We start from the raw sequence: 25,647 nt of genomic DNA, 5'->3' as shown, positions 1-25,647 counted from the left end.
AACCTATATTGTAGCCTCAAAATATCCCAAACACAACTCAAGGGGTTAGCTTTGCCATGCCAGCGTCTCCTGATTCCACTCTTCGTCCTGTGAAGCTGAGGACCCCGCACCACCTTTGACCACCCTCCTCCCTCACCTATGTGTGGTCGGGGTCCAAGCCCTAGGACACTACGTGACCTTTGTGTCTGACCTGCAACTTCTTTCCACCAGTCGCCACCGCCACCATCACTTCTCAGATGCTCTTGTTTGCACTATTGCAATGCTCTTCAAACTCAACCCACCCTAGCCATCTGGAACACTATTTCCATATGATGTCTCTGACACTGAGCGAGAGGAATATCTCTGTTTTGTGCTATGAACTCAGTTCCTTTATGCTCCCCACAGAGTTACCTGCACACTCTTAACAGCCAGAGGGCTAACTGATGTAGCCATCATTCAACTCCCAGGTGCGCTGCCCATCTACCTCTCCACCGGGGTGCAGTAAGCCACTCACTGTCCCCCACATGTGTGTCCACTCCTCTACCACAAGATGACCCTCCTGGCCTCTTGGCCATGGGAGCTTTGGCTCCTTTAAGGCAGAGACAGGGTTGTATGTGCTCCATGAAGCTTCTGCCTCTAGGCCAATGTGATCCCTTCCCCCTTAGGATCCCAATAATGCACTGTGTGCCTCTCTTATGGCCCTTCCTCCACCTTTTGTGAGCATTTGCTTGTTCATATTTTATCTTTTCCACTAGACTACAGTGGTCTTGAACCCAGGAGATAGACTTCCCCTATCACTGTCAGGAGTTAACTCATATACATTAAAGTGGATCAGATTAAACCCAGGGGACTCCCTGTAGATACCCCATATCTGATGATAAAATAGACACGCAGATTCTGATTTTTGTTTTTGTGTTTGTTTTGCATGTGTGTGTCTGTGTGTTGTTTGCTTCCTAGCAAGGATGACCTGCTTCTTTGAAAAATCAAACATCATTTTAGCAGATAAGTAGGTGATAGAAGATCTTAGTTATTTCCTTTTAAGTTGTTAATTTTTAGAAATTGAAGACAGTCTGCATCTTTCAAGCAAGGGGGATTTTGAAACAGAGTCATACTAGGTGAAGATGCTGGCTGTTGAAATCGTCTTAATACCAGGCAAGGGCTGAGATGAGCCTCTAGGACTTGCCACATAATTCAAACTGAGAGATAAGTCCCCATCGATCAAACTAAATCATATGGCACCAGATGGAACGTATCTGATGATGTGGTTACGGTGTCATCTTTTTTGTCTCAATGTGGAGAAATCACTGTGTCCTTTTGGGTTCCATTAGCCTTCGGGGGGACAGTTTCATCCTTGAGTTCTGTAGGGTCGCATGGATTGGGTTAAAAGCAAGGGTGCAGCTGAGTAAACTTTAAGATGAAAATGCATCTAAAGGGATTAAGGTAACATATGGCAGCTCTTGCAGGGGGCAGGGATCTCAGAGTTAAAGGAAATCAATATTTATAGCTCAACGGGCAAGGTCTCCAAAAGTTCTGCCCACTCCCCAGGACCTGGAGGAGGCTTGGCCAAACCAGGGCAGCTAAATAAAGTTTTTCTTTCTGTGCGGTGTTAGGAGTGACACGATAGAAGCCTGCTCTCCTTTGTCTGTTATTGAAGACCCTCAGAGCGGGAATGCCCACACTTGTTTGCAGCGGCTAATATCCAGTGTGAGACAAGGGGCACGCCTATTGTGTCTGTCACCAGTGGCTCTATTAGAAACATTCAATGCTTCTCCAGGGCTACACGGTGTGTGATGTAATTCCATTTTCTCCATGACCACAGGAAAGGGAAAGCAGGTAATTAAATGTGAGAAATCAGAGGCCAGGCTGGGGAGCCCTTTCTGCTCAGTTAGCTTTCCCAATGCAGCTGCCCAGCTGTGGCCGCCCCGAGAGGACGGCGGGGGTCCCACAAAGGCCCCATGCTGCTGGACGCACCTCAGGGCACACAGCTCGTTGTCAGGATCCAGCAAGCCAGCCATGTCCTGCTCAAGTGTCATCACTTCCCATCAATTTGAAAAGCTCCCTCCGTCCTGCGACACGCTTTATGCTCTGGGGCTCCTTTGTCTGGGGGCAGATGTCGTAGCCCCGGGGGCGTGGTCGGCTCCCAAAAGTGGACAAGAGAAAGGGCAAGAAGGGGGAAGGGGGAACAGCCAAGACAGAGAAATGCCACTTGAACAAGTGAGTCATTTCAAATAAGGAGATGACTTTGTGCTGTGGATTCACCTTTTTAATGCTGTTGTGTATATATTCTATGGTCCTGGGTATCAGATCTATATTTTTAAGACGAAAAGAGTCTGGAAGCTCTGCTGAAGCTGTCAACAACACTAGCCCTGCTAGTCAGACCTCCAAAATTGTTACATGAAAAGAAATCACTGGAATTCAAGAATTATGAACAATTGGGTGACCTGGATCTGCCCCCTGAGGAACCCCAGTGAAGTTGATGAAACTAGCTTTGCCCAAAAGAACAAAATGAATCTCCCAATTTCAACAGATGGCTTAGGAAGGGCCCATCACCTGTTTTGTTTGGTTTTGTTGGGTTTTAATATAAATAACTATGTTTGACATTTCAATTTACTTCTTGCAGCTTTTAATACATTTTTATACTGTACTCTCTTGCAGATAATTTACTTCCCAGGGTTTCCTTATAAGAACTATGATGGGAAAACAAAGTTCTCATTTATGTGTACATTTTGTTAACAGTGTAATTTGCATAATCATATTCTCCCAATGTTACTGTTTTTAAGTTAGCATTTTTAAGTTTTATAAGTGATCACCTATATATGTTTTTTGAAAAAAGGCCATCAAGCTGGAATGTGATGTGGCTTAATGATTTTTATTTTGAAATCAAATGTCTACAGATAGCTTAAAATGGTGAGGAGGAAATTAGGCCCTTAGAGTAACCCCTTGGTTAAGTTTGGACATATTGGCATTTAAAATACTACAGTATGATTTTACATAGATTTACCAAAACAGAATCAGAGCCTACCCCACTCTCCTGAACGAATATCCAAGGAGGGAAAATCCTGTAGTTGTGGACTGGGGAAGCCGCAGCCTCTGTGGTACCATATGCTGTTACCCGAGCAACAACAGTTGTAAAGAGGCTTCCTGGCCTCTTCTGTCCTCTGCTCTAAATGTGTTCTCATACCTTTGCCTGACAGGTCCCCGTGCATGCAGGCTTGGAGACCCAGGGCAGTCCAGTTGGCAGCTTCACTTGTCAAGTCCTCACTGTGTGGTCCCCAGGCAGGTGAGTCCCCGGATCCCTGTCCTGTGCATTCCTGTGGCAGCACACACCCAAACACCTGATTGCATCCCTTCTCTTGTTTAGACGCCCCTATTCCCTTCCAGACAAGTGCTCTGAGGGTCAGAGAAAGACACTTTCTCACCTATGGTCCGGCTCATCAAGACCTCCAAAATGTGGACAAACAGCTACTGCTTCCCCATTGTTCACACACCATGAAGGGTACCCTCACTCAGGAAGGGCATCCTTCCTGAACACAGCCAGAAAGAGTAAAAGCAGGAGAATTATTTGGGGACGAGCTATTTGTAAACCTAGATTCTATATTCCTTATTGATTATCCGTCATAAACTGACTTTATTTCAGCAGAGAAAGAAGAATTCATTTAACGTGATATGTTGAAAGCCCGTTTTGCTTCCTTTGAACCACATTTCGGAGTGGAGGGTTCAAGGCTGTGTCCCTCCCTTTCCCCCATCACGGTCCCCAGGGTCTTAAGAGTCCAGCCGGGCTGTGTCCCCCTCTGGGAGCAGAGGGGCAGGACGCCGTCTTGCAAGGTCAGGATTCAAAGCTCCCAAGTAGCGACTGTTTTTAAAAGACAAACAGACCTGCTTTCTGATACTGCTAATACAAAACGTCAGCTGGGAGCTTGATTTTGGGGTTGAATACAATTACGTGTTCCCGTTTGACTTGACACATCACAGCTGGGAGCCAAATTTGGTGGGGAAAACCAAATTTCACATCATCCTTCCTGACATGAAGTCAGAATGGTTTGTTTCTGAAATCTGTTTGAAATGTGCAGTTCTTGTTTTCCATCCTTGTACATCCGAAGCTGAGGTTCACATGGTGTGGCTCAGAAAACCAAATCACAGAGAAAGAGGAGCAGAAAGCAAGTACCAGGAATCCTCCCAAGGAACTCTGAATATATTTCATCTCCCCAACTCTTTTGCAAAACTGCCAGAAAATGATGTGATTTCATGCTCGCCCATGAAAACGTGAAGCACAATGGGTTTCGAACCCACAGGTTTCTATTTAGAGCAGCAGCCAAAATTATACCTTTAAAGACTCTGCAGTGGCTTCTCCCATTTGTAAATGTCCTGCTTCCTAGTGTAGGAATGTGGTGAGTGGCTGACTTGATAACGATCTGCGAGAGAAGAGACCATCCCCATGTTATTTAAGACACTGCTTTTTTTTCTTTTTTTCTGTTTTTTTTTTTTGAGGTGGGAGTGAATTTAGTTGTCCTCAATATAAAATAATAAAATCACAACTGTGCCTCTGGTGGTGAGGGAGAGACAGACTTTCATTCTGGAGCTTTAGCAGTGGAATCGTTCTTTTAAAAAAGGTTTCTATCTAGCTAGCAATCTGAAGGGAGATTGAAGGTGAAAACCTTATGAAACCTGGTGCCAGCTCAGAGCAGCTGAACCAGCAGCTAAACCAGGCAGAAATCAGCCTGGACGGGATACGCTCACGGGCTCTGACCCAGGTGGCACGTCCTGTGTAGCCAGCGATGCTGTCCACTCCCACATCACTGTCCTAAGCGTCAATGAGGACAGAAATAAAAGGCTGATGGCAAAGGCTGAATGGAGGTAAGGCCACCTGGACATCTGGGGACGTGAGGCCCAAGGTAGGAATTCAAACCACGAGTTGGGGGAAGGACTTGCAGTGCATTCTGCCTTTAGTGTCTATGTCAATGGCTCGGTGCTCTCTTGCTTGCAACATTGCAAAACAAATGAGCAAAAGAACAAGGGGCTGGACCTCCTCTGTCTCAAGAAACATCATGAGAAATGTGAAAGCCATCAGTGGTGGGCAGCCGTCCTTACTAAGAACGAGCACAGGCTTGTTCGGCGTACTGTGGGCTAAGACTCCCCTGCAAGCCCTCAGCCTCTCCCACACGTTGCAGTGTGGTGTGCTGTACGGGGTACAGCTGGACCCGCGCTCTGGAGGTGAGCGAATCACATGCACCCAGTAGGAGGCTGGGGGCTCGGCCATCAACGATCAGCATATGCAGTGATAGCCAAAGGCTTTGATACGATGCCCCAGGGAAGTTGCCAGTGGGTTTATAGACCTACTAAAAAAAAGGACAAAAACAAGAAGCTTAGAGGTTGACTCAACCTAGCATATTATTAAAAGACAGATACAGAATAGAAATGGGATACTTTCAAATTAGGAATAATTTATGGTTGAAAATCCAAGATCAAATACTTCTTTGCTACTGATCGGCATACGAACAGATTTCTTAGTAGTTAATTACAATTCAGACATCCAATATATCCACTCTTTGATGTAATAATTTTATTGCTTTGTAATGAGGTTAGTTGTGCCCTGATGAAGTGATGCCATTTCCGAAGGCCATGAATGATTGAGGGGAAATAAACAAATGTGGCCTAATGACAAATTTTTATACTTTTAAAAAGTTTTGTGAATGTCAAATTCCATCAATCGCAAGGCAAAATTCAGGCTTGAAATACATATTGTTTTGAAGTCCAACTTGACTGGGGATATCTGGAAGAAAATTTCCTGAACTTGTTCACTGATGGAATAAGAAAGAGTTATATTTACTGAGCTGGCAAAAGAAAAGTGCCTATTCTCACCTGCTCCAAATATTCCTTCCCAAACATTTCAGATCTAACTTAATTCCTTCTACTGGATACAAACGATCTAAAACATCAAATGTTATTTTAAGAAAAAGGTAAGACTTGGGGCTTCCCTGGCAGTCCAGTAGTTAAGACTCCGTGCTTCCACTGCAAGGGGGTGGGTTTGATCCCTGGTGGGGGAAGTAAGATCCTGCAAGCCATGCAGCATGGCCAAAAAAAAAAAAAAAAGAAAAGGTAAGGCCAACATGTTAAAGGACTTACAAGGGGCAGCAAGACATCAATGATGCAGGTAAAAACGGCCTCTGAAAATCCACGTGCTTGGAAGTCCATGTCATGAGTGGGATGCGGGGGACCAGCCCTGAACCTCTGCTTCCGAGGTCTTCCCTCTCATCCAGGCAGATGTGTGCCCTGGGAATCATCCTCCAATGCCCCTCTGATTGTCCCTCCAGGGGCAACACGTGCCAGATTGGACAGGTGGGTACCTGCTAGTGGCCTTCTGGCTAAATCCTCCCAATCCGTCCTCTGCATTTTGACCTTTATGGCACTGCCTCCAAAAACCTGATTCAACCCCTCCTGCTAGATGGAGATGCTCCAGGTTGACACCTGGCGTGGGGTCAGGCAGGTGCTGGAACATGGGGTGGCACAGCCTGGTCGGCTGGGAGGTGCCAGGCACGCTCCCCAACCTTCACAGCCTCCGGGATAATTTTATCTTGTGCCAGTTTTGCTCTGTGCGTTGTCTGCTCCAAAGATCACAAAGGCCTCTCCATCATCCACCGGACGGTGAACATCTTTAGGGCACAGTGCAAGCTTTCACGTTGAGAACTTGTGCCTCGTCACTTTTACGTGCAAGGAGAGACTCAGCAGGTGCTCAGGACAATGACATCAGCACAGCTCCTTCTCAACCGCCTGCAGGACGCACAGGCCTGATGCTTCCATGAACGTAGCAAACTCAATAAGCTCCAGGTCCCAAGAGGGCAGGTCTTCTCATGAACTGGGGCTGGGACTTGTCTTCACAGGAACTTCTTTGTTGTCTAACGATTTTGTTGAAGGATATAGTTGATTTACAATGTTGTGCTAGTTTCGGGTGTTCAGCAAAGACATTCAGTTATACATGTATATTAGTACCTTTTTGAATTGAGTGCTCACTGAATACATATGTACCTTTTCAAATTAAAGTACAGGAGTAGGGTTGCAGAATCACATGGTAGCTCTAGTTTTAGTGTTTTTTGTTTTTTGGTTTTTTTGCGGTACGCGGGCCTCTCACTGCTGCGGCCTCTCCCGTTGCGGAGCACAGGCTCCGGACGCGCAGGCTCAGCGGCCGTGGCTCAGGGGCCCAGCTTCTCCGCGGCATGTGGGATCTTCCAAGACCGGGGCACGAACCCATGTCCCCTGCATCGGCAGGTGGACTTTCAACCACTGCGCCAGCAGGGAAGCCCTAGTTTTAGTTTTTTAAGGAACCTCCATACTGTTCTCCATAGTGGGTATACCAATTTACATTCCCACCAACAGTGTAGGAGGGTTCCCTTTTCTCCACTCCCTCTCCAGCATTTGTTATTTGTAGACTTCTTGTTGATGGCCATTCTGACAGGTGTGAGGTGAAACCTCACTGTAGTTTTGATTTGCATTGCTCTAATAATTACCAAGAACTTCTTATAAGATCATGGGAGTTTAGAAACTGTGGAAGGAACCTGCGGGCACCCCTTTCCTGGGCACAGGGACGCACCAGCATGCCTCTGCTCTCCCAGGCACACAGAGGTGAGATGACCAGGACCCCTGCTGGCCCAGGTTCAGGGTTTTCTTGCCTTGAATGGTGAGCTGGGCGAGGCAACTTCTGTGGAAGGCTCACCCAGTCCAGCCTGAGGCTGGAAAAATGAATCACATCTTGTTTTTCTGCAGAGGCAAGACCCCAGGCTCTCCTGCTCTGAATAGCAAGCCCCCATCATGTCCAGTAAACCTGCCAAGTCACTGCCGCTCCCTGCTGCTCTGATAAAATCGGCTCCTACCTCACTGGTTCCATCCATCCTGCAGCCTGTTCATGGCTCCATCAGCTCCCTCAAATAGCAAGTTTGTTGTGAGTCTAGGCACCAATTCCAAAATGAAGACACAACCAAACCCATAATTTTATATGTAAGTGTGTGTGTGTGTGTCTCTCAGGAATAGGGTAGTATTATCTCACCCTTCAGAGCTTGGAGAAAATGTGGTAGTAAGCTCGGAAACCAGTTAGTTCTCCTGGGCAGGTATTTCTCAGGTGTAAACATTTCTTTCCTGGTTAATTTCAAGTTACCCCTGGTTAAACAACAGGTTTGCCAATTCCTGATTGTGGAGCAGTTGGCTCTCGTGAGCCTGGACCAGCACAGCACCTGAATCTGCTATCCAAATATGAAAGCAAGGAAAGCTACTCTTCTGGCCTCTCTCCCTGTTTCTCATTTGGGGGTCCGGGGGTGCTTTTTGCACAGGCTTCCTTCTCCCACAGGTGGGGACCGTGCCTGGCTGCTGTGTGCAGGGGGAGTGCATTGCCATGGCCGCTGCTCATTTCACTCTGGCCATGCTCCCTCAGCTGCCAGTGACCACCCAGGCCACGCAGGACAGGGCACAGGGGACTCTTAGGACTAACCTATCCGATTGGCTCCAGGCTTGAGGGAATCAGGGTAGTACCCTTTGGTTCTCACTCAGTGGGGACAGCTGCCCTTCTTCCTGAGCATTCTTCTCACCCCAGCCTCACTCACAGGAAGGTGGAAGTGCTGGCAGGGCACAGATGAAGGTCTCTTCCCCGTCGCGAGGGCCAGGTGGGCAAGGCTGGGGCAAGGCTGTTGCCCCCAGGATGAGCCCCAGGCCTCAGACAGGAGCTGAGTCATTCTCCGTTCACAGTGGGCCAATGCAATCTTGCTGAGGAAGTAATGAGAACAGGACAAGCTTCAGTTGGCATTTCTCGTATGAATATCAAACTGTGGAGCCAAGGGAAGCTGAGACTAACCCCAGAGTGTGTGCCTGGTAGAGCTGGTATTTACATACACTTATCGACAATCGCTTGTATCTATTTTAATCCGCATCTTCGTCTGTCATTCCACCTATTCTTCATCTTTTCAAAGCTGCTGTTTTTCTCATAGCATAAAGACTGGCACCTCCATTTTTTCCAGACTTGATGCCCATGCAATTTAAAGTGATTTGTAGAGAACATAATTTGTAAAATAAGGTTGAGAAAATATCAATATGCTGGAGCCTTTTGAATTCCGTATTAGCACTAAAATAATCCCGATTTAAAATTATGCATGAATGCATTAGAATTCAGAAACCATGTGGGTCTCTGGGGTGAGAACATTTAGGATGCTTCAGCTGATAACCTCCGAAATATTTACTTTCATTAGATTCCCTGATGTAAATTTAATTAAAAGGAGAAATGAGGCCTGTCCTATGGTTTGTTTGTATGTTTGTTTGTTTTCATAAGTGGGTCAAAACAGGAAGCCTGGAAGTATTCATTCCAGCCAGACTGCTTCACTGTGGAACTGGCATACACTTGGTGCCAATGTATTAAACCAGCTTTAATGGTGATGTTCAATTATCCATATGAGTCTACATATAGGTCTACAGAAAAAAAGTAAGTTCCTCTTTCTCATCCTTCACTTTTTACTGTCATGGCTCCTTTCCCTCTTTTATCTTTTACCTTCTGAGCTCATCACAGAAATCATACAAAATAAATACCTTAAAATATTCATTAGAGATAGTTTTCCCTGACCCAGGAATATTTGAAAAGAAAGAAAAACAGAAACTGAAATTCTCATCTGTGAGACTGAGCTGTTTTCTGGAAGGAAAGTCCTTCTTCAAGACTGGACCAGTGCCACGGCCCCTGATTAATCCCAGGACAGTCCACACAGTGACTGTAGTTTGGAGAACTACGGGGCGTATCAACAAGGTCATGTGCCTCGGTTCCCTTCATTTGACTCATCTTCCTGAATCATTACCAGCAGGCGTCAGGCTACTTGGGAATCGCTATGCGAAGGTTCTGAACTCTTTGCAAAGAATGTAATGGAAATATTCATCAAAGCAATTCCACATTGTCTTCAACATCAGAGTTGTCCAACGACCGACCGAAGAGACCTTGAGAGCCAGAGTCCAGAACAACCAGCACATGGCTGTGCCGTTCCATTTGCTTCCACATCATTTGTGTGAGAGCTGCCTTCACTGGTGTGTGTCAGGAAAAGAGCATAATGATCTCCTTGTTTTAGTATCTTTGAAATGAATTCTTACCACTGAATGTCTGAAATCCCAGACTCCATTCACCTTTGTTTTCGCCTCCCCCCACCCCCGCTTCGGTGCCCCTCCCTTTGGGAGAGTTGACCGTGAGGAAGGGGTGAGACCAGGCTTGTACCCAACACAAGCCTGCAGGGAGGGACCACTGAGGGCACTGCGAGAGGGGAGGAGCAAGCGTGAGACGGTGAAGGTCTCTGACCACTAGGGGGCAGAACTGCTGCTCCCGTGAGAGCTGAGATGACCAAGGACTTCTGGGGACAGGATGGCCAAGCAATTTGGGCAAAGTATTCTGTTTCATCCAAAACACATACCAATGGGAAAACTCATTACTCATTGTTGGGAAACTTCCCCTTGTATGGTGACTCCTTGAAAAAAGTAAAAAATAAATAAACAAATAGAAATCTACATCTACATTCAGACATGCAAATTGCCATTAAACTGTAACTCTTTCAGGAGGGACAAATAATCAGCATAGGTAGGTAGCAGCTTTTACCGTGTAATTTTTCAAGCCAGATCCACCTACAGACACCACCTACAGTGAATGCTGGTTGTGGAGAAGCTGATCATCATGGGTGCTATCCTTGCCCTGTAAGCAGAGACCGTTGTCAGCCACACACTGCCAGGACACCCCTTGCTTTATTCTCAGGCCCTCAGCGTGTCCAGCAAACATCTGAGCTTTCTGAAGTAAGGGAGTCTGCACGGGGTTTTCTGGGGAAGCAGTCCTACTTAATTGTGAACACATTTTCTACATGTAGCATCTGTTGACATTAGTCACATAATTGCAGTGATAATAAGCTCACTGACTTCGTGCACAGGGGACAATCCATCAGGACATCAAATTTGTCTTGCTTTACTCAACGGCCCATCTTCCACTCTGAATGGACAAGGTGGACACCAGCCGTCGCTTCAAAGACGTGAAGCAGCACAAACCTTCCTGCCCTTTCCTTCCCTGCCCTGACCTCAGCACCCTCCTCCTCCCTGGGAGTCAGGGAAAACCGTTTCTCCATCTAACAGTTACTGGACAAGGATGGTTTTCAGTAGGAGCACAGATGTCACGTCTCTGGGACCTGCTTGCTCTCTGTCTCAGACAGGCAGCTCGTGTGTCCCTCCTGACAGGTTTAACTTCCCCCTTTGATTAAAGAAAGACCAGGAAGGAGCAAAGGGTGGAGGTAAATTTCAATTTTAAGAAAGATGAAGCTGAAATTGACAGGAGAGGAAGTTTGTTGCACTGGGTCAGAGGCCAGATGCCTGGTGTTTTCCCTCAAGAACTCGGCTGAGGAAAAATATAATGAAAACTCTCTTTACTAGGGAGAAGAATCACGTTTTATGACAGGTAGCCCTGCTTCTGGTTGTGGGTTTTCCTTACGATAAACAAGATTTGGGTGGGAGAGGGTAAGGTTCAAACAAATAACGTAGAAAATGTTATTCGGTGTGTCTTCTTTTCCTTTTCCTCTCTCCAACGTCATCTGAGCTGATTTCCCCTTCATGATGTGGCGTCTCAGCCTCCCGACAGCTGGTGCCCGGGGAGGAGAGGGGCTCCTGGGGGAAAGGGAGGGATACAGGGGTCTGCCCCCATTGCCTGCCTGCAGGCTTCAGGGTCTGGGATGCTAGGTAGTGGGGTTTCACCAGGTAACTTTGTAACAGGGAAGAGCCAAATCTGACTGCATGTTGGATCTGTTTCTTTTACTTTAACCTTTGCTTCCACTGCTTTGGTTCACTAAAAGGATACTGTCTATGCATAATGGCCTGCCTCGGGGAACCCTGCCCCTCTGCCTGAATGTTAAACCAAAGTGCCTTTGCTCAGGGAAACATCCTGACCCCGTCTACCTGTGGATGGCTGCAAGAAAGAACCAAGTAACACATCCCCTCCCCGAGGCTGGTCATTCCAGAGGACATTTGCAAATCTTATGGCCTTTTTACTTTACTTCCGCATCTCTTCCCCCTCTCTGTGCTATAAAAGAAACTGGCATCCGGACCCCCAGAAGATGGTTTGTGAGAGACATTAGCCTGCCATCTCTTCGGTCTGCCGGCTTTCTGAGAAAAGCCATATCTCTTGCCTCAGCACCTCGTCTCCTGATTTATTGGCCTGTCGTGCAGTGAGCAGAGCGAGCTTGGACTCAGTAACAACTTCAGTAGACATGAAACTAACCCTACTTCCCTTAACATGAATCAGTTTGGGCACGGGATGCATTTCATCTGAATCTGATCCTCACCGAATGCTTGTCACTCTGTTTTTATCCCTCCTCTAACACGATGCTGTCTCAGGGACACACAAACACTGAAAAAAGCAGTGAAGATGTGAAATAAGACCCTTATCTTCATGATTATTAATTGTCCAACTGTCCATGTCCTTAGGACAGGAGAGAACCTGAAAGACTGGTTGCTGCTCATCTGTTTCCCCCTCAGCTGCAGCGATGAAGGGGCTGCCTCCCAGCGGATCAGAATTCTCAGCCTGACAGCTGGCTCTTCCTGCCAAGTCAGAAACACAGGAAACTGTTTTGTGAGTCCTATTTTCCACTTGTTCCTATGAGCAGCTAGACATTTTGGCAGCAAAAAATGGTAAGCCTAGAATCACAGATATAGTGTAGCTGTAGATACAGGTGTGTGTGTGCGTGTGTGCGTATAAACTAATAGTACCTGTGTTAATACATATATATGTTTATAAATACTATATATTAGCTGGAAGGTAATATTTAAAACATCAATACAGTAGCCTTACACCTCATATCACTAGTGTTACCATGAACTGGGCCAGAAATGCTATTACAGTCTGAATCTTTACCCTAAGTTCCTTAAAGGGAAACTCTGGAAAAGCTCTTGAGAATGAAGCCTGTGCCGGGCAGGCTACTTGGGACCTTAAGGATGTGAAGGAAACGATTGAAACCAGTGAGGTCCCACCCCACACCAGTCCCCACGTCTGAGACCGGCTTTTCCAGCACTGGAAGGATGCCTGACCGACACTGTCACTGGCTTTGCTCCAGCCCTCACTGTAGAGGGGAGAGACAATCTAAGTCATTTCAGGGATTTTCAGATGTACAACCAAAGGCACGTGAAACTCACTTCCTGCACCAGTAGAAGTGATTCTACCCCCTTAAGAATAAAAACAAACGACAAGGGGCTTCCCTGGTGGCGCAGTGGTTGAGAGTCCGCCTGCCGATGCAGGGGACATGGGTTCGTGCCCCGGTCCGGGAGGATCCCACATGCCGCGAAGCGGCTGGGCCCGTGAGCCATGGCCACTGGGCTTGTGCGTCCGGAGCCTGGGCTCTGCAGCGGGAGGGGCCACAACAGTGAGAGGCCCGCGTACCGCAAAAAACAAACAAACAAACAAAAAAAAACAAATGACAACAGAAGCATATGTGTTCTTATGCCCCACATCATATTATTACTACCATGAAAAACATTTAAACATAAATTAAAGCTGGAATTGTTTTCTGAACTTTTGAGAGTCACCAATGAATTTTAAGATTGACATCGGAGAGGATGCTTGGCACATGTGAATATTGTAAATTCTTGCAATATTTGTCAACTCTTGGTTGATTAAGTATGTGGTTCCCCACTCAGAGCATTTTCTTCCCTGATAAGGAAAAAACCTAAATACGATAGTTAATAGTTGAAAACAGGGTATCAATTAGATGTATGTCATGTCCTCTTATAATATTTTAAACATAGGGCAATCTAGGTCAGACTTTCAGTAGTCAATGTTTGTCTTCCAAAATGCAACAAAAATATTGACTTAAAAGGACAAAGGAAAGGGCATCTACTCCTCATTTATTGACCAGAGATTTGCACATCTTTCAGAGGAAGGTGGCACCTTAATGCTCTGCTGCTCCAAGAAAATGACACCTACTACACACAATGAATAGCAGTTGTTGAGTCTCCAGATAGACCGATGAACTAACTGCCAAATAAGAAGCTTATCTTAAGACCTTGAACAAATAAAAATTTCATTAGGATAAAGGACTGGTATACGAAGCTTAAATAATCTAAACACAAGATAGATATTAAAGCAAATACTGTAAACCACAAAAAGAAACTTGTGATTTGCTGCTTGTAATTGCTTGTCTTTATGTAATATATCATTTAGCTAAAGTGTTCAGCATGTGAAGTTATTCCAAAAGCATTTATCTCAACCTGGAAAAAAAATATTTGCAAACAATATAATTAATAAGGGGTCAATATCCAAAATATATAAACAGCTCATATAACTCAATATCAAAAAAACATCAGTCCAATCAAAAAGTAGGCAAAAGGCCTGAATAGACATTTCTCCAAAGAAGACATACAGATGGCCAATAGGCACAGGAAAAGATGCTCAACATTGCTAATTATTAGAGACACGCAAGCCAAAACCAAAATGAGATATCACCTCACACCGGACAGAATGGCCATCATGAAAAAGTCTACAAATAACAAATGTTGGTGAGGATCTGGGGAAAAGGGAACACTTGTTCACTGTTGATGGGAAAGTAAATTGGTGCAGCCACTGTGGAAAAGAGTACGGAGGTTTCTCAAAAACTAAAAATAGAACTACCAAATATCCAGCAATTCCACTCTTGGGTGTATACCCAGAAAAAAAACAGAAACACTAACTCGAAAAGATACATGCACCCCAATGTTCATAGCAGCATGAATTACAATATCCAAGATACAGAAGCAATCTAAGTGTCCATCAACAGACAAGTGGATAAAGAAGATGTGGAATATATATATATACAGGCACAACAGAAAATACCCAGCTATAAAAGAAAATGAAATCTGCCATTTGCAGCAACATGGATGGACCTAGAGGAATATTATGCTTAGTGAAATAAGTCAGAGAAAGATAGACACTGTATGATATTATGTTTGTGGAATCTAAAATATAAAGCAAAGGAATGTATATAGCAAAACAGAAACAGACTCACAGATATAGAAAACAAGCTAGTGGTTACCATTTGGGAGAAGGACGGGGGAGGGGCAAAATATGAGTAGGGGATTAAGAGATACAAACTACTATGTATAAAATAAATGAGAAAATAGATAGCAACAGGGATATATTGCACAGCACAGGGAATTATAGCCATTACTTTGTGATAACTTTTAATGGAGTACACTGAATCACTATGCTGTACACCTGAAACTAATATATTGTAAATCAACTATACTTCAATAAAAAATAAAATAAAAATTTTAATTTACAAAAAAATGGAAAGTCAGTTACAATTCAATTAGAACTACTAGCAGTGTTGCATCAGTACTGTTGTTCCAGTAAAATGAATGTTATAAAATCCTTAGGTTTTTAAACCAAGGTATGGTTGTAATCTGGTAATCTGGCCACTTGTCAAGGTTTTTTCTGTATCTTTTGTATTTTGTACACAGTGGATTCTGAAAGAGTGGGGCAGGAGGAGAATGCATCCTTTGTTCTGTGTTTTTATTAGATGATATTTTTTTGATAGGATCAAGACCAGTGTCAGGTACAAAGAAGGGGAACTTTCTGACTTTCAGGACCCTAGGGGAGTGGCTTTTAAACTGAAGCTTAGGCCCTTCAGGGACCTCTCGGGGCAAGGGGATGACTTCAGCGGTGGGGCTAAAGTGGGAGGGATTCCAGGGCACTGGCTTTGGATCTCATCCACCAGTGCAGAGAAAGGCAGTCTCCTCCCCACTCTTCCCCTCCCCCTCCCCCTCCTCCTCTTTTTATTCTTCTCCCTCTTTTGTTCTTCCATTTCTTCCTCCTCTTTCTTCTTTTATAATCTAGTTTGTAATTCAGTATCTTTGCACTATAATATCTTAACAAAGTTGTCAATAGCTAAAGCATACACACATACAAACAAACACCTCTAAAACCACTGTCCCAGAGCAACTTTAGGAAGAGCTAGAACCACTTCAAAGCTCGAGGTTAATCCAATTCTCTTTGTACATAGGAAACCAGTTACCGCAGCCTTCGTGAGCATTTGAGCCACATGGGAACTTAAGGCTCACCCTCTGGAGTGCTAATTTCCTCCAAGCCATAAAAGAGGGCATAAAAGAAGAGTTCTGAAATCCTCAAAGAATCCCAGGTTCATTTGAGGTTGGAATTCAAATTTTGAGGAAGAGGAACTCTGAGATGGAGCAAAACAGTTCTAGGATCTCAGCTGACAACATCTAGAACCATTCCTAACATCTAGTCCCTGGGAACCAGAAGCACGTGTAGTACTTTCTACATGGGACTCTCTTGGTATATGTTTGTTCAATAAATGATGCATCATAGCTCAGAATTCCCAAGTACATTTCAGCATATTCAGATCCTAAGAAGGAATAAAGGAAAAAGGAACCCTGCTAGTAACTTGGGACTGGAGGAGATGCCTCGGACCTGCCTTAAGTCAGAAGTGACTTAGTTCAAGACACTTAGATACATGTTATTTTCAGAATTTTTATTTTGACAGGTTTTGCAAACACTGAACAATGAGTTCAAAGCCCACTTTGACTGTGATAATATAATTAAAATTATCATTTAAAGCTCTGTTAATATCAGCAAAGACATAGATATTGTTGATATAAATATTCTCCTTGAAGTAGATAGAGGATTAAAGTTGGACAATCTGGGCTCCACTCCCTATTGGGACCCTCACTAGATACACAGCCTTAGGCATCTTGCTGCTTCTCTGTGTCTTGCTCTCATCTGTAAGATAAGGAAGAAGTAGGAGTAACACCTACTCTCAAGCCTTCCCATTCATGCATCCATGCATTTATTCAACAGCATTTATGAGTTGCTTCTCATTGATTATTTGCCATGCCCCAGGTCCTTTGCTTGGCACTGTGTGAGTTAACACTGTACATAAAATACCTTGCACAGAGCCAGGATAGGCACAAGCAGCAGCTTGTCAAGGCCATTGTTTAAAGATGCAGTTCTTGTCTATCTTCATTTATACTTGATGCACTGAGAAACAAAATAAGTTTGATAAAACATGGAAATGATATAACCTTCTTGTAAGTAGAATTTCACCATAAGACCCCCAAATAAATGGCTATCCATATTAGTTTTCAATATATTCTGACCATCTTGGGATAGCCAGCTGTGTAATATATCAGCCTGTATTGTAAAGAAGTTTGGATTGATATGTAACCTAAAGGCAAACTGTTTCAAATACAGTCGAATCACCTGTAAGGTTTTCAGCGGCGTTGGTGAACATCTGGTCAATCACTGGGGTGAAGATCTAAAGATCTTGAAGGGAAAGACCATATAAGAGATAATTTCTTGATTCACAAGCAAAGATGTCTTCTATGCCATTAATACTGTAATCACTTTGGCTATCTAATCAAAGTTTTATAAGTTCAAATTAAAAAAAATAAAATAACTGCACCCTCGTTGGGCTAAGTTTGAGACCACTTTTGGGAGGGGTTATGGATTGCTTAGGCTTTGAGCAATTAGATGAAAAGGAAAAATAAGGAATTACAAATCAGCAAGAGTGTTATTTGTTCACCATCTTCACATATGACACCAAAACCCAAGAAGGTTGAATCAGTCAGTATAGTGTATTGTCATAGAAGAGGGCTTATCTTAGGGGTCTCCATTTCAGAATAATGAGAGAAACCAGGGTGCACCCACTGCCGATGTATTTAAGTAAAGGAGATGTTAGAGTCGAGATGCTCACAGCTTGCTGTACAAAATGCTTAGATCTTTCTTTCAGCAACCCTCAAAACCATGAGCTTGCTGGCCTCTGTAGGCTTGGCCCCAAGGAAAGATGAAGTATAGCTGAGGAAACTGCTGTAAACACAGTAGGACAGATGAGATAGGACCCCAGGTCATCCTAAGCACTGTCTCTATGGTTCTGCACAATTCGTTTAACTCCCTTGAATCTTAGTGCTTTCACAAGCAGAATGAACATCAGTCCCTGCCTTCCAGGATGTGTAGAGCCTTAAATTAAATGATGTAAAATCCCGCTGCAGTGTCCGGCCTGAGCTTGCCTTCCTTTCTTTCTCCTGTCTTCTCTGGGCTCAGCCAGTCTGTTTTTCCATAACTCTACTTTGAGCGTTCTCCTCAAGCCACTTAGTACTAGTTTGTATCATTCAATGCCTGGAATTTTATTCAGAAGAAACCTTGACGATTATTTTGGGTGGTTAGAGAGACTAATAAAGTGCTTGGCAGGTGGCTGACTGTTGTGGTGAGCTCATGTCTCACAAGTCTTACAAGGGGGTGAAAATAATTCCTAAGAATATTCACAGCATTTAAAATAGGCATGAGCAGTAATTGGGCCTGCGGAAATTTTATTTGGCCTTCTGACTGCACAATTCAATTTTAAATTCTGACATCTCAATTATAAAAAGGATTTGACATTATTAAAAGTAATTTTTTCCTAAATATCTACAATTTCCTTTTTTTTCACTTCTTGTTAATAAAATTTAGGTAATGAGAGTGCTCTTGTAAAAAAGGGCTAGCTGGGACTGTTGGAAAGTAAAACTTTATGCAAACTCATTACAAAGATTTAACATAAAAGGCATTCTACTGTAACATTTACTGAGTAGATTTTTTTTTTTTTTAGAAGTGGGAAGGACAATGGTCTGTTTAGGCAGAAACAAACAAACAAACAAACAAGAAATAAATTTCCCCTTTGTAAAGTGTGTCTGAAACAATCAAGACAAAAGTATGCTGGGATCACAAATCTCATTGTGCTTGGTACTGCTATTAAAGATGGAGGCATGAGGGTCTAGAAAAGGCCTGGGGGTTATGGGGCCATTTCACTGTCTCTGTGAGGAGTTGGAGCCCCACAGAGTTGGGGGGCACTGATCACATTCCCTCAGCCTGGTCAGGGGAGAGCAGATTGGATAACCCGTGGTGATGTGATCCTCAGCCCAGGGATCTTCACAAATGTGCATTTCCCCACTCGCCCATCATCCAGCTTTAGAGGACTGATCTAAAATCAATTGTATGTAAGCGACGTTCCATCAAGAAGGTTCCGGGTGAGTTCTAGAAATGGAAGGACACACACTGGCCCTTCTGCCAAATCGCTGTGTCCAGAGACCTGCTTGTTCCAGGCCCTGTGGTCACTCAGTGTCCACGGAGAGACCTCTCAGCCCTGGGCCACCCTCGGGCACACCCTGCACAGGTCCGGAGCACCTGGCACATCATGGTGGCTTCTTGATGCTTCATCCCCTGCTGCTGTCTCACTTCATCCCTCCTGCCCCAAGGAGAGCAGGGCCTGCCCGCTTTTTCCGCTCTCTCCTCAGCCCAGGGTGGTATCTCTACAAATAATCCCTGAACTTGTCAAGTGTTTCAGGACAGGTTGGGTCCTGGATTGTGCCACAGCGCAAGGCTTTTTCACATGAGACAATATTGTCTCCAAAGTGTGACATTGACTGCAACTTAAAGTAAAATAAGAATTTTGAATAATGGGATGACGGATACATCTCTGAGTACATTCAGAACTCTCCAGAATTCTACGCTGGGGCTGTCAAGGGACATTTTCTTTTTAAGCTGGGTATCTTCGTTCTCAGCAGACACTGTCATTCTTGGGTTTTCCCAGTGATGGATTCAAAGACCACCAAACCCTCAATGAAAAAGTGTAAGAGTGAGTCAACTCCATTATGTAAACGCTCTCCTTTAGAATAACAGTGCGAGGTGATCTATTCCTTATAACTCCACTTCTCAGAATGTTATAAGTCTTCTGTGCTATGCTTGCTCTGCATTTAGAATGAGCATTCAGAAGATTCTGCCTTTGGAAGAGTAAAATGCAACAGCGAGAGCTCTGTGTTCGATTCCCCTTCTGTGGCTGCTGTGGCGGCAGCCTAATGCCCAGAACTTCTTCGGTGGACACCGAGAACAGTGTTTCCCCACTTTAGGGCCACCGGCATCAAGCTCCTATGGCCGAGAGCCAAATAGACCCACTGAAAACTCAGCACTTTCTTCTATTGTGTATACTAAGGGTTTGTGTTTTGTTATTGTTGTTGTTGTTTTAATATTACAGTTAACCCTTGAACTACATGGGTTTGAACTGCATGGATCCACTTACATGTGGACTTTCTTCGACAGTAAATTCTACAGGACTCTTGCAGGAAGGGGGACCCCTTCCAGGGCCCGAGATTGGCTCTTGTCTAACACTCGGAAATGAATTGTCCGAAGAGACACACTTAATGACAAAGCAAGAGACTTTATTGGGAAGGGGTGCCTGGGAGGAGAGCGGGACGATAAGGGAACCCAGGATGACTGCTCTGCCATGTGGCTCGCAGTCTCGGTTTTTATGGTGATGGGATTCATTTCAGGGTTGTCTCTGGCCAATCATTCTGATTCAGGGTCCTTTCTGGTGGCGTGAGCACCACTCAACCAAGACGGATTCCAGCGAGGATTCTGGGAGGTTGGTAGGACATGTGGACTGGCGTCTCCTCTCTCCTTTTGACCTTTCCTGAATTCTTCCCTTTGGTGGTGGCTTGTTAGTTCTGTGTTCCTTACCAGGATCTCCTGGTATAAAATAACTCATGCAAATTGTTACTGTCTTTGCCTGGCCAGGGTGGGTGGTTTCAGTCAGTGTTTCCCCTAACAGGACTACAAGGCCCAAGGTTGACTGAATCCATGGATGCTGAAACCTCGGACACAGGGAAACCAGGAACTAATAGATCACCATTAGTTAAGTGTTCAGGAAATTTTTCTTTGTGTTAAAGTAAGACAGTGAATCACTCTAAATTTTAAATAGTTTTGCCAATTGCTTTTTAAGGATAAAAAGGATGGCGATTAAGAAAAATTCTGAGGTATCTTCATAAAAGCAATATAAGTCACGAATATTAGTTGACATGGTTGAAACAGACACATCACAGTTATTCAAAATAGTATGGGTAACCCTTCCCTAAAAGGTCATACAATTAATATACATCCATGTTTACTAAAGAATTAGCCTCTATTTTGTAAACCATAGGAATCACAACTCCTGGATCATTATATCAGAAGATCAAGAATGCTTCTGAATTCTTGTAATCTGTTTTTTGATCTAGGATTGTACAGTGCATTGTGAAAGGATTTATTTAGACTCTGTGTGAGCTTAGTATGTGTTAATTAATAAAGCGGAATGGTTTTTAACATGTTAAACTTTATGTGTTATTAATAAAGTGTTATCCTACAATGAAAAAAAAAAAATTACCAAGCACCTGTAGATGCGGAAGAACAGGGTACACAACTATTAAGTTATAAACAGATTTCGCCTGGTTGGCTGGTTTGTGCCCCAGCTCCTGCATTCAAGGATCAACTGATTTCTAAGTCATCAACAATAAATTTGATAGCATTGAAACTCTTTCTTACTTTGGGTCTGGGATTTCTGTTTTGTTTTGTTTTTGCTGCCATGGAAACACCTGCAGGTGCTCCACAGTGCCCCATCCCACTACACTAGAGTCCTGAGTGGGGTCAGTGCAGACACGCGACAGGGTGACTTAGGGGAATGCCCCCACCTCCAGGCTAGAACATCAGCACTTTTGCGTTTTCCAAACAGATTCACCCGATAGCATCGTTGAGCTCATGTGCCGATGGGAACACAACTTATATTAAATTTTCATGGGTTTTCAAAGTTTAATCAATGTGGAAACATTTTCTTGGAAACAGAAGTTAACCAAAAGTTTGACCATGATTGTCTAATCACACTAAAAAGGAGAAATTTCCTATGTTACCAAATAGGTCAGGATAATATCTTTGAAATATATTTTGATTTTATTTTGCCCAGGTATCCAACCTCACCAACACACAGACACACACACAGACACACACACAGACACACACACACACAAAACACCTGTCCCTGGAAGTCTTTCCTTTCTAGATTCCTATTCTGAGACTACATACCCTCTGTCAGTACACAGATGCTCAAATTGTGTGGGCATTCTCGACTACCCTTCTCCTGTCTCCCCAAGATTCTAGCCAGTGATCTGCCCCTGCATTGCTGCTGCCCCATCTTAGTGCAGCCCTTGGGGGCTCCTTTGGGGACCAAGGAAACTGCTTCCTGCTAACCTTCCTAACTCAGATCTCTCTCCATCCTACTCCATCCTGCACACATCTGGGCAATTAATTTTCTTATATTTCTTTATATATATATATATATATATATATATATATATATTCATGTCATATTCAGCTCAGAACCAATATTGACCTATTTTTATTTCCTAATAAATTGAGCTCATATCTCTCTGCCTGATATTCAAAACCAAGGACAGTCTTTGCCACCATGTTCACCTCCATCACTCCAATTCCAGCTCCTTTGTCCCCAGCAGGACTGAGCTTCTGGATTGTCTATATCTGTCCAAACCTGCTGATTCCAGAGTCCGGCTCACTGGGTCCCCCCAGTGCTAGGCAGGGAGGTGGGGTGTGTGCTCTGATCCTCCCACACTCTCTACACACAGACATTAAGTTAAAAGGATGCACTCTGCACTTCAGGCAGCCATTGCTCTCATGTATGCCATTTACTACCTGTCGGCCACATGACAAACACTCTACCTGTATTGTCCCCTGCAACCTTACAGGCCACCTTACAAAATAGGCATTGTGATCTCCAACTTACAGATGAGGAAACTGAAGCTAAGATAGATTGAATATTAAATACAAGGTCACAGAGCCTATAAAACGCACTTGGAGGATGCCAAGGAAATCACTTGATAGGAATAAATTTGTACAGAATAGAAGGATCAGTGCAATCTGTAATTCATACTGAGATGACATTATTCTGGAAAAATAAACTTTAAATTTAATATTTTAGAGTAGATTTTTCTGGTTGGTTTGAGTAGAGTGAAAGAAGGCATTTGAAAAGGAAAGAGCGATTAGGTAAACTTACAAGCCGACAGTTGGACAGCATAGGGTATGAAGCTGACACACAGAGGAGGGGCTGGTCCACAAGCCTCTCCACTGACACGCCCACCACTGTGGACCTCCTACTTGTTTATCCACATCCTGTGTTAACTGGCTCTGTTGTTGGTGAATTTGCATTCAAAGGTAGCTTCTATTATTGAAGTGACACAGGCCACTCTGGTTTACTTTGGCATCAATATTCAAGGTTAGCTTTTCAGAGCCTTTCAAATAGATGCTGTTGGGGAGATGGAAAGAGTCTAGTGACGGACAACAATGCTCCAGTGAGGTAACGGTTAGTCGTTCTGAAAGTGAAAACTGCATCACAGAAAACACAGAAGCAATTTAAGTCCAAGCCAGTGAAGCTCAATTTTACAAGCCATGTCTCTACTGCATGAATATGGTCAGTGAGTAGTTGACGGCCCAGTCCCCATGTGCACAGGGCCACAGAGCACAGGACACCTGCCATGGCCACTTTGTTCCAGAGACCAGATGCTCCTGCTACCAGCCTGGATACCAACGGCCCTCCCCTAAGGCAATGACATTCAGCAGAACCTTCTGTGATGATGGACATTGCCCATTTTTGTATCATCCAGGACAGTAGTCTCTAGCCACGTGTGGCTATTGGGCAAATGAGGAAATAATTTTTGTTTTAAATTGGGGTAAAATATACATAACCTAAAAGGTATCATTGTAACCATTTTTAAGTGTCCAGTTTAGTGGCATTATTTTTGTCATTTTTGTACAACCATCACCACCATCCATCTCCAGAAATGTTTTCATCATGTAAAAAACAGAAACTCTGTTCTTATTAAACAATTAACCTAGGTACCTCATATAAGCAGAATTCAAAATGTATGTTCTTTTGTGACTGGCTTCTTTCACTCAGAATAATGTATGTCCTCAGGCATCATCCAAGTTGTACCATGTGTTAGGATGTCCTTCCTTTTTTAAGGCTGAATAATATTCTATTGCATGCCTTTACAGCGTTTTGTTTATCCATTCATCTGCCCATGGACACTTGGGCTGCTTCCTTTTGGCTACTGTGAATAATGCTGCTATGGACATGGGTGCACGCATATATTTTTAGTTGAGGGACTAACTTTTTAATTTCATTTAATTTAAATCAACTGAAGTGTAAATAACCACATGTGGCCAGTGACCACCATGGCGGACAGCAATTTCACTGGTGTAGCTGGACCAGGGAGCACCTGAGTTATGGGTTTGGCCACTCCCATCTCAAATATTCCAGTGAGGAACAGGCAACGGGGATAGTCCAGCATCTTCAGGCCAGGGCTGCTCTCCCAGTAATTTGGTCAATTGCACTTAGAGTTGTATTGAAATATTGAGAAAGGATGCAAAATTATGATCACTGCGGTCATGCACAGCAGTGCCACCAGCGTGGGGAGGCTCAGTTTGGTTGTTAACTGCTGTTCCACCTGAATCCTCAGAAACCTGAGCTCTCGGGCCTGTCTTCTTTCTATTGAATGAAGCGCCTGCAAGGACTCCACCATTAGGATCAATATCCCAGCCATTATGTTGGCAAAAGCAGCAAATCACATTTACGTGGATTGTCAGACTCATTATTATAAGCAGATGGCAGCTCACGCACTACAGTGCAAGCCCGAAAAGACTGACATTATTTCAAATTAAAATCTATAATGCTAATACACATCTCCGAGTCTTTGTGCAGGCCCGAGTGCATTAATCTTCGGAATGATCTGCTGATGTGCTCGCTGCTCTGGCTGTTTTCACATGAGTGGAGCTAAAAGGAAGGCTTTTAACTGAGAATGCTCAACATTTATTCGTATAGATTGATAAAAGCTAACATGCAATTTTCTTTACTAGTAGCTCCCTAAGAAGAATGAATGGACATTTGAAAGAGAAATTCCAAGTTCAGGGGACCCAGAAAGAAATGCTTCAACACAAGAGAAGCAATGTCATGCCCCTCAGCCCAACACAACTTCATCAGGTCTGTATATTCATCTAATCTCTGCAGCAGCCCTTTCTGAGCATCTGTGGAATGGAAAATGCCGCAAAGTGGATTAGGAGAGACCCTCGATTTACCAAAGGTTTTTCATAAATGATGCTGGAATTTGTGCTTTCAAATTGAAAAAAGTTTTTAGGAAACGATTGTTGCTGTCTTGTAACTCCTGTATGAAAAGGAACATTTTATGCTTTTGAAGACTCTACTTCTTTAAACCATTTACCCAAATGTGTTATCTTTTTCTTAGAAAGTGACACATAAATTCTCTTCCTGAGGCCTTTGAACAGACGAAATTTTAATGATCGATGTGTCTTCTGTTGTTGTTTTTGTTCTTGATTTGGATTTTCCGCTTGTTCTCCCCGTTTGTTCTAAGATCCACAATCAGGTTAAAATATGTGTAGAAACATCAGAGTACGTAGAATGCTCAGAGAGAAAGCTGTTTTTATTTTTTAATATTTAAGGAGGTGACAATTGCTATAAAGCACACCCATTTGAATTCATTTATAACCAAAACCAGGAATATTTTCTTAATGGGCTGAAAACTATATTTTAGACAGAGTAAGAACTTTTTTCTAGTACAGAAAAAGGGCTTGAAAAATAAAGGAAATGTGTAAGACATACTTTATTAACTGAGCTAATAAGGAGATGGTAGAATTATGGGCTTGAAGTGACATTTACACTGAAAAGATTTCAATTAATTTTAAAAAATTTTCTCTCCCAAGTCAGGTCAGATCCAAAGATTCAAACCACTGGGAGAGTTTATTCAAAGATGCTCGTAAGATAAGCTTGCCTGTCTATA

This window comes from Delphinapterus leucas, chromosome 3 (assembly GCF_059928025.1).
Source record: "Delphinapterus leucas isolate spDelLeu-1000000601 "Yukka" chromosome 3, BTC_Dleu_Yukka2, whole genome shotgun sequence".
NCBI classification, from domain to species: Eukaryota; Metazoa; Chordata; class Mammalia; order Artiodactyla; family Monodontidae; genus Delphinapterus; species Delphinapterus leucas.
Note: the sequence above shows the minus strand (reverse complement) of the source record.